General features: G+C 44.6%; 1 protein-coding gene across 1 annotated transcript in view; it reads left to right on the top strand.

Annotated features, from left to right (window-relative positions):
• The window catches only part of LOC103275030 (ribose-phosphate pyrophosphokinase 2), a 32565-nt gene that overhangs the window by 13725 nt on the left and 10186 nt on the right, over window positions 1-8654 (top strand). The gene's annotated exons all lie outside the window — the stretch shown is intronic.

An 8654-nucleotide genomic window follows, 5' to 3' on the forward strand; every position in this document is an offset into this window, starting at 1 on the left:
TCACCTCAGCCTCCCAAAGTGCTGGGATTACAGGCTGAGCCACCGAGCCCGGCTTGTTTTGTTTTTTTTTAAGTTTTTGATTATAAAAGTTAACGAGCCTAATTGGAAAAATAAGTCTTTTAACTAACGACAGTTGACAAAAAATAGACTGGTCATTGCCCCATCCCCTAATGACAGTTAGGATCACCACTCTAGAAGGGGGAATAAGAAAGGGAAAAAAATCGGATAGGCAGATGGATTGGGGTGGGTCTCTGTTAAAAAAAATTCCGGTCCGCCGGGCTCGGTGGCTCAGCCTCTAATCCGGCGCCTTTGGGAGGCTGAGGTGAGTGGATTGCCTGAGCCTGCGGGTTCGAGACCTGCCTGGGCAACTTGACGAGACCTCATCTCCACAATAAATCAAAAAATCAGCCGGGCGTGGTGGCGCGTGCCTGTAGTTCCAGCTACTTGGAAGGCTGAGGCGGAAGGATCGCTGGAGTCCAGCAGGTCGAGGCTGTGGTGGCCGGGAGCAGCCACTGCACTCCAGTCTGGGCGACAGAGTGAGACTCCAACTCAAAAAAAAAAAAATTCCGGTAAAAAACTTCCACTACAAGCCCCACAAACTAAATTTAAGACACCTACTTTTCAGGTCCGAAGCTGTGGACCCCTCCCTTTTGTGTGCTTCCTTCTGATTGGTGTATTTTCGAGTCTGCTGGTGTAGCTGCCCCACCAACCAATAAGCATGTCCCCGAGTACTATATAAGCCCCTCCCCCCCATGTTTCCTTGGCCTCCCTTGGACGATCTACTCAGGTACCCTCTCGCTCTGAGAGCTGTCCCACTTGCTTCCTGAATAAACTTCGACTCGCAAGAAAAAAAAAAAAAAGGTGACTAAGCTAGTCTTTCCTACTGCAAAACACTTGGAAATGGTAGTCAAAATAGAACAAAATTTTAAAAAAGAAATCTCTGTATGTAGAACATTTAAAAAGGGAAATATCTGAGAGCAGAAAATAAAGAGCTGAAAGCTGTGCCTGGGTGGTGACCATGGGGTGGGGGTGGGGGTGTGGGAAGAGCATCAGATCTGGGAAGAGACTGGTGGTTTGGGTTGTAATGCCTACGTGTGATCCTCCATAAAGGAGGGAGCTGAAGCTGGCTTTGTTGGTGTGTACCTGTAGTTCTAGCTACTCGGAAGACTAAGGTGGGAAGATCACTTGAGGCCAGGAGTTCAAGATCAGCCAGGGCATCATAGCAAGAACCTGTCTCTACAAAAAGTAAAAAAAAAAAGAAATTAGCTAGGCTTTGGTGGTGTGCACCCATCCCAGTTACTTGGGAAGCTGAGGCAAGAGAATCACTTGAGACCAGGAGGTTGAGGCTGCAGTGAGTTATGATCCCACCACCGCACTCTGGCCTGGGCAACAGGGCAAAGCCCTGTCTCAAAAAAAGAAGAGAAGGAGAAGGGAGCTGAAAACCAGGCTTCTAGCCATTAGCCACAGGAAAAATCCACCTCTACCCAAGCCTTTGAATTGGGAGAGAAAATAGTCCCCTCTGAGAAGTCAAACAATGAGCCTGTGCCACATTCAGATGTGTAGCACGATCCAGCGTGTTCAGACAGCATGGCACGGGCCACCAATACCCTGGGATAATAGAACAGTTACTAAGCTATCAAAGAAGTATGTTTAAAAGGAAACTAGACCCAGTGTGGTAACTCATGCCTGTAATCTCAGCATTTTAGGAGACAGGCAAGAGAATTGCTTGAGCTCAAGAGTTCAAGACTAGCCTGGGCAACATAGCATGACCTCATCGCTAATAAAAATCAAAAAATTACCTGGACATGGTGATGTGTGCCTGTAGTCCTAGCCACTCAGAAAGATGAGGCAGGAAGATTGCCTGAGCCCACAGAGTGTGAGGCTGTGGTGAGCTGTGATCGTGCCACTATACTCCATTCCTGCCTGGGCGACAGAGTGAGACCTCGACTTCAAAGAAAAAAAAAAGGAAACTAAGGCAAAAAAGAGACAGCACCAACCTGGTAGTAACAGCATGGTTGTGATGGCACACTCAATGGCATAAGAAAGTGGTACTGATTAGCCCATCTAAAGGGCTTGGCAAAAAGACTCAAGGTGTTCACAAGGAAGTGGGCACAGGGTGTTCAGAATCAAGGATGAGAGCAATTAGATAAGACTGCAACCTGAGACTTGGTGATTCAGTGAAATTGTAGAGCTTTGCAGATGCTATCTGGGAAGGAAAAAAAGGTGGAGGGGCTATGGAATTTTACTGCCCAGGCAGAGGCCTCCATCAGGATGGCGGAGAGGTGGGAGAGACCTGTCCCCAGCAGTCCAGCGGGAAAGCAAAGAATCTCATGAATGTGCACTGATAAAGGTGCCTTGAAAGTGACAAGTGGCCACCAAGCTTTGGGCTGTCTTTTTTTCTTTCTTCCTTCCTTCTTTCCTTTCTTTTTATCGTTTTTATTTTTAAAAGCATCACGCACTTTATTTATTTATTTATTTAGAATTGGAGTCTCACTCTGTTGCCCAGGCTATAGTATGAACTACCGCACCCAGCTAATTTTTAAATTTATAGTAGATATGAAGTCTTGCCAAGTTGCCCAGGCTGGTCTTGAACCCATGGGTTCAGGCAATCCTCTCGCCTTGTCCCCCCAAAGTGCTGGGATTACAGGCATGAATCACTGTGTCCAGTGGGACATCTTTAGATTCAAAAGCCCACCGGGCATGGTGGCCTACGCCTATAATCCCAGCACTTTGGGAGGCCGAGGTGAGAGATTGCCTGAGCCCACGCGTTTGAGATCAGCCTGGGCAACTTGGTGCGTTTGAGATCAGCCTGGGCAACTTGGTGAGACCTCATCTCTACAATAAATCAAAAAATTAGCCAGACATGGTGCTGCATGCCTGTAGTTCCAGCTACTTGGAAGAATGAAGCAGAAAGATCTCCTGAGCCTAACAGATCGAGGCTGTGGTGGCCATGAGCATGCCACTCACTGCACTCCAGTCTGGGCAACAGAGTGAGACTCTAACTCAAAAACAAAAAAAAATTCAAAAGCCTGTCCCTTGTTTAGCATCCTCATCCACCTGCAGCTCAGCTGAGCACTGAGAATCAAACTTCAAAGCTTACGGGTATCCCGCAGAGTGGTCCCATGTGGGAAGTGCAGGTCTTGATTCTTAGAAGAGCCCCCTTGGTTCTGCTCAAAGCTGCCATCCAACCACTGCTTGGGTTCCCAGCAAAGAGGAGGAGGAAGCACAGGCCACATAGCTGGAGACAGGCCTCTGGCAGCAGCAGGAAGTGGCCGTAGCCAGGAAAGAGACACAAATACATAAAAGACAGGAGCAGAAAGTTCACTTGCAAAGATCCCAGATGTACAGTGTAGGGGTGGAGAACAACATCAGATCAGATAGTCCATTGCTAGACAGTGCGTGTGTTCATAAAAATACCCTTGACCATGACATCAAGATCAAATCACAGAGTGTCTGCTTAAGAAAAAAAGCAACATTTTGGAGTTTTTTTGTTTTGTTTTGTTTTGTTTTGAGTCAGAGTCTCACTCTATCACCCAGGCTGGAGTGCAGTGGCCTGCTCACGACCACTGCAGCCTTGACCTGCTGGCCTCAGGCAATCCTTTCACCTTAGCTTTCCAAGTAGCTGGAACTACAGGCACACACAACCATACCTGGCTATTTTTTTTTTAATGTATTGTAGAGATGAGGTCTCGCAACTTGCTCAGGCTGCTCTAGAGCCTGTAGGCTCAGGCAATCCTCTCGCCTTGGCCTCCCAAAGTGCTGGGATTATAAGTATGAGCCATCACTTGGCCTGGAGTTATTGCTGCTGGAAATTCTTGCAGTTTACTTGAAATTTTCTTTAAGTTAATTGGTGGAATCTACATTCAGATATGACAAATCCACTGCCTGATGGAAGGTTAGGATGAAGAAGTGGGAAGGAGTACATGAGTATCAGATGTAACTAGTGTGTAATAACAGCTTTGTTGAGCTGTAATTCAAATATCTGCAATTCACCCACTTTAAAGAGTCCACTTCAGTTGTTTTTCACATATTCACAGATTTGTGCAACAACCATCACTAATTCCAGAACATTTTTATTGTCCCAAAAGAAAACACTGTATACTGTACGCATTAGCGGTCACTCCTCATTTACTTTCCCCCACCACATCTCCTGGCAGCCACTAATCTACTTTCTGTCCCTATGCAGTTGCCTTTTTGAGACTTTTTATATCAGTTGATCTTACAATACATGTCCTTTGTGTGCTCTCACTCTGTTGTCCAGGCTAGAATGCTGTGGCACGATCACAGCTCACCATAACCTTGACCTTCTGGGCCTTACAGATGTACCCCACCCTGTCCAGCTAATGCAGAATAAACTCATCAGAGCAAATGGCCAGGGTTGAAATGCTGTTTTGTTCAGACCCCCTTTAAATCTCTTAACCACCCTTGCTCCCTTTGCCAGGAAAGTCAAGCTTTTGGGGGCCATACATTCCAGAATTTTTGTCACCTCCTTACCCCTTGTTCAAAGTTTTTGCTACATATCATTATCATCATCTTATTCTGGACTCGGCTGACAACCCCTCCGAACAGCCTTGTGGATAATACATGATACATGTAGTTGAAATTATCTGTGGCTTCTTTGTTTGGTGCAAAAGCCATATTTTGCCAAATAAAATGTTGTAAATATCTATCTGACCGATTGGAGCTTGTTGCTTTAGAAAAAACTTTGAAGGTTGATTTATTCCAGGTAAAACTTAATGTTGCCACAGGAGGTCACTCTTGGGTAGTCTTTGAAGCTTGAACTTGAGCTTCAAAGCGTGAGCCATTGCGCCAGGCCAGAAACTGGCTTTTCTTAATTGGAGTTTAAATGGTTGTTAAAGTTGGCATGTAGATAGAAGTACTATATATGTTTTAAAGTGATTATGGAAAAAATTTTTGTTAGCCTTCAACTTAATTTTTTTCTCAATTAAATTGGTGGCCCATCCTGTAATTCCAGCACTTTGGGAGGCTGAGGCGAGTGAATTCCCTGAGACCGTAGGTTCGAGACCAGCCTAGGCAACCTAATGAGACCTCGTCTCTACAATAAATAAATAAATAATTAACTGGACGCGGTAGCGCATGCCTGTAGTTCCAGCTACTTGGAAGGCTGAGGCGGAAGGATCACTGGAGCCCAGCAGGTTGACACTGGGGTGGCCATGAGCGTGCCACTGCACTCCAGCCTGGGCGATGGAGTGAGATTCCAACTCAAAAAAAAAATCCTAAATAAGGAAACAGTAGCTAGACAAGTTTAGAACATGAGGGGTATTTGCTAGGGCTACTGGGGTTTTGGTTCCAGTCTGAAAGATGATTTTTTTAAGGGTCGGAAAAACATGGGTGTCATGATAGTAACGTTTCCCTTTCTTTCCAAGGACAACTGGCGATCTGAAGTTGGTGTCTTATTCCTTCATCTAACAGTCTGTATGTTTAATTGGATAGTTGGGTCGCTTTTTTTTCTGCCCCTCTCCTCCCCACCCCCCGCTTTTTAAAAAATCTTAATTATTGACATATTTGGGACTTGCGACCACCATCTAATTGTGTGCTTTAAAGCTGTTGCCCAGTATAATTTTTTCTTCTCCACAAATTGGACATTATTGTCACTGTGGTCTTATACAACCAATATTTATTTAGATTTGTCTACATATTGATCAATATCTTTGTCTACTTTTCCCTTCCATCACATCTCAGTGTATCTGTGACCATTTCTCTTTTGCTTAAGCTGCATTCTTTAAGTGGTTGTATGTTAGAAATGAATTCTCATGTTGTGTAGTTTGGCTGAAAATATCTTTATTTTGCCCTCATTCTGGAAAGACAGTTTTGCTGGGTATAGAGTCCTAAGTGGACAGTTATTTTCTCATAGCACAGTGAAGATATTACTCCATTAACTTTTGACCTCCACTTCTGACTTCCATTAGTGGAGTTGAGAATTTGGCTATCAGTCTGATTGATATTCTTTTCTAGGTGGCTTGTCTTTATCCTTTGCCTCTTTTAAGACTTCTTGGTCTTCTATAGTTTTATTACGATTACTTGGGGATTCATTTTTTGGGCTTATTGGATCAGAAGATTGGTGCCTTCCAATAGTTCTGGAAGATTCTTAGTCATTGTCTCTTTGAATATTGTATCTTCCTTGCTCCTTTCTCTCTTTTTAGAACTCTAGCTACTCGTGTGACCTTGTCACTCTGCTGTTCATGTCTCTTCACTTCTTTTTCTGATTTTCTGTCTCTTGTTTCTTGGGCTTCATCCTGGACAATGTCTTTTTCTCTATCCTTTAATTTGCTCATTCTCTGTTCAGATGTTTTAAATCTGTTTAGCTACTGAGTTTTTAATTTTAAATATATTATTTTTCACTTCTTGAGATTATTTTCTTGTCTTTCCCAAGTCCTGATTGGTCTTTCTTTATAATCCTTTTATTTTGTTTATTTTATTTTATTAACCAATCTTTTGTGTTATTTCTTTAAAACATATCAAACGGACGGGCTTGGTGGCTCAGCCTGTAATCCCGCGCTTTGGGAGGCCGAGGTGAGTGAATTGCCTGAACCTGCGGGTTTGAGACCCACCTGGGCAACTTGGCGAGACCTCATCTCTACAATAAATCAAAAATTAGCCGGGCATGGTAGCGCGCGCCTGTAGTTCCAGCTACTTGGAAGGCTTAGGTGGAAGGATTGCCGGAGCCCAGCAGGTCAAGGCTGTGGTGGCCAGGAGCAGCCACTGCACTCCAGTCTGGGCGACTGAGTGAGACTCCAACTCAAAAAAAACCAAACAAACATATCAAACAATCACTTTATGTTCCCTTTCAGTTAATTCCAGAGTCTCATTCTTTGCTGCTAAGATTTGGTTATGGTAGTTTCTGGTAGCTCTTACTTTTGGTGGCTTATTTCCTTGGGAATTTTGTGACTTTTGTGACTTCCTCATTTTCCTTAGAATTTTATCATTATAGGCCAGGCATGGTGATGTTCACCTGTAGTGCTAGCTACTCTGAGGCTGAGGCGGGAGGAGCTCTTGAACCCAGAAAGTTGAGACTGTAGTGAATTATGGTCACATCACTGCACTTCAACCTGGGCAACAGATTGAGACCCCAACTCAAAAAGAGAAAAGAATGTTATCATTATAATCCTTCCAAGATGATTTGCATTTGTTGTGGCCGCCTACCTTGGAGTACTATCCCAAAGTGTCACCTTAAATTAAGCTCTCTCTCCACATGAGGTTTTCATCACACACTAATAGGAATTTGAACGAGCAACTCTCAAGAGAGCCAAGATGTGGTTTTGAGCTCTCAAGAGAGAGCCATCCCCTCCTCTCAACATCGAGTTTGAGACAGGCAAGCATCCTTCCTAGTCCCACCTGGGCAGCAGGTTGATTTTTCATCCCTTGTTACTCTGAAAGAAGAACTTCTGGCATTTCTGTGTTGTACAAAGGTCACCTGCTAGACTATCCATCTCAGCTGGGCCCTGGGCTTACTTTCCCATCTCCCATGTCTCTGCCAGCAAAACAGAAGGGTAAGATCGTTAGAGTTCCTCAGAAACTCACAGAGCAAGTACTTTGTTGTGTGCCAGTTTTTCAGGATAATTTACTTCTGCAGTCTCCACCTCTGATGATTCCTACTATCACTCCAGCTCAGTGATATGTTTGTGAAGATGGTTCTCTTGGGTTAAGGTGTCATGGAGTTGATTCTGTTGGGAAGGGTGAGCAGGCTGTCTAGTCTATCAAAGCACCAAAGTGCAACTCGAAAATGTCGCCTGGAAGTGGAGATATATCTGTTTGGAATAAAGTGGGCCTTCTCCTTTTTTTGGAGGTGGAGTCTCATTCTGTTGCCCAGGCTGGAGTGCAGTGGCACGCTCATGGTCACCACAGCCTTGACCTGCTGGGTGATCTTTTTGCCTCAGCCTTCCAGGTAGTTGGAATTACAGGTGTGTGCCACCATGCCCGGCTAATTATTTATTTATTGTAGAGATGAGGTCTTGCCAAGTTGCTGGGGCTGATCTCTAACCCATGGGCTCAGGCAATCCTCTTACCTTGGCCTCCCAAAGTGCTGGGATTATAGGCATGAGCCACTGTGCCCAGCCTAAAGGGGGGCTTTTAGGCCTGATTTTCATGTATGTCTCTGCTTGAGATAGCAAACATCCCTGCTAATTCTAATGTAGAAAAAAAAAAATTCAAGCTTGAAAGAGGTTGCTGCATTCTTTGGTCAAATTGAAAAAATGCTGGATTTAAGCTGTGAAAATATTAGCTGCTTAACTATACATAGAGTTGCCATATAACCCAGTAATTCAGCTTCAAGATATGTGCCCAAAAGACTTGAAGACAGGAACACAAGCGGATACTTGTATGCTAATGTTCATAACAGCACCATTCACCTAGCTGAAAAGTGGGAACAACTCAGATGTCTGTGAATAGATAAACACAATGGGCCCAGGCGCAGTGGCTCACGCCTATAATCCCCGCACTTTGGGAGGCCGAGGTGAGAGGATTGCCTGACCCTGTGGATTCAAGACCATCCTGGGCAACTTGGCAAGACCTCATCTCTACAATAAATTAAAAATTAGCCGGACGTGGTGGCTCGTGCCTGTAGTTCCAGCTACTTGGAAGGCTGAGGTGGAAGAATTGCCTGAGTCCAGCAGGTTGAGGCTGCAGTGGCCGTG

Source organism: Carlito syrichta, unplaced genomic scaffold (assembly GCF_000164805.1).
Source record: "Carlito syrichta isolate Samal-C Ts95f unplaced genomic scaffold, Tarsius_syrichta-2.0.1 Scaffold315175, whole genome shotgun sequence".
Lineage (NCBI taxonomy): Eukaryota > Metazoa > Chordata > Mammalia > Primates > Tarsiidae > Carlito > Carlito syrichta.